Source organism: Cervus canadensis, chromosome 20, assembly GCF_019320065.1.
Source record: "Cervus canadensis isolate Bull #8, Minnesota chromosome 20, ASM1932006v1, whole genome shotgun sequence".
Classification (NCBI taxonomy): domain Eukaryota; kingdom Metazoa; phylum Chordata; class Mammalia; order Artiodactyla; family Cervidae; genus Cervus; species Cervus canadensis.
Window position 1 is genome coordinate 51,628,151 of NC_057405.1, and position 1,530 is coordinate 51,629,680.

Sequence of the window (1,530 nt, forward strand, 5' to 3'; positions counted from 1 at the left end):
GTGAGATGGTTGGATGGCATATAGACTCGATGGACATGGGTTTGGGTAAACCCCGGGAGTTGGTGATGAACAGGGAGGCCTGGCGTGCTGCGGTTCATGGGGTTGCAAAGAGTCGGACACGATGAGCGACTAACTGAACTGAACTGACAGGTTGAAAATTTTAATATACATTATCACTTTATTCACCTTCCTGCTTAGAATAACCTGATGCCAGTATTGTATTTTCTACAGGTCAAAAAGAAGTGTTATTTTATGTCAATTAAGTAAGTAATTTGGAGACGTAAAGAAACAACCTTGGTGCATAATGAGACCAACAGAGAAAATCTTAAACTCCTGGGCAATATAGAGTTCTAAATCTAAGGCAGATCTTCGCACTCACTTACTCTGTAGAAGGAATCTGAGAACAATTCCAAATTGAGGAGGACAAGGAAGATTTTCCTACACATAAGAAAGTGTTGCACCTGCCCTACAACATGCAAAACCAAATGTTCTCAATTTTAAAAAAAGCAAAAATATTCCCATCTAACTCATAGGGCAGGTTTATGGATTCAATTAGTTAAAATATTGAACAAAATATGTGTAAGACAACATTGCAAGGATGTAGTGAGTGTTCACTGTTCTTTATTTGCAGTGCCGGGGCTTCCCTGGTGGCTCAGAGGTTAAAGCGTCTGCCTGTAATGCAGGAGACCCGGGTTTGATCCCTGGGTTGGGAAGATCCCCCGGAGAAGGAAATGGCAACCCACTCCAGTATTCTTGCCTGGAGAATCCCATGGATGGAGGAGCCTGGTTGGTTCCATGGATGGAGGAGCCTGGTTGGTTACAGTTCACGGGGTCGCAAAGAGTCGGACACGACTGAGCGACTTCACTTTCACTTTCTTACTTTCATAATAACTATAACAATCAAAAATGACCCCAAATGTTTTTTAACCCTTACCGAGGGCCCCCTATCTATACTCTAAAGCAGAACCTTTCAGTCAACAAGTCTAACCCTTTAACAATGATTACAGCAGAATTTCTTTTGCCTCACCATTAAATATGCTTAGGCAATCAAGAATCACCAGATACTTGAGGAGCCCTCATAATGTAAAAGAGGAAGATCAAAATAATAACAGAAAAAAAGTAATCACAGGGGAAAACTAAAACTAAAAATTAATGACAAGAAAAAGCAAGACCAAAAGCAAGGAAGGAAATTTCAAGCTATGCAATAAAATTAGGGTAGATCTGTTAAAGAAAGATGCATATAGTAAATTTCAGCAAATTGATAAAAATTAAAAATTAATTATCTATTGTTGGATATTCAATATAAGAGAACAGCATAATAAAAATGAGCAGTTAATATGAAAAGCAAGGAAAAGGGAAAAAAAGAACAGAAATGAGAATAAATAGTAAAAGGGTAAACATTGTTAATGAATTTAAATGCAAATGACTTAACACTATAGTTGAAATTTAAAGATACTCAGAAATTTAGAACCAAACTAAATGCTATCTAAAAGAAACTCATATACACAATGATTAAAAGTAAAAGGATGG

The 1,530-nt window shown here is 37.3% G+C and overlaps 1 non-coding gene across 1 annotated transcript; it reads left to right on the forward strand.

Moving 5' to 3' along the window:
* The first annotated feature begins 641 nt into the window (after positions 1–641).
* On the forward strand, positions 642–713 carry TRNAY-GUA. Its single transcript has one exon. It is a non-coding gene; the product is annotated as a tRNA-Tyr (tRNA).
* Positions 714–1,530: the final 817 nt, after the last annotated feature.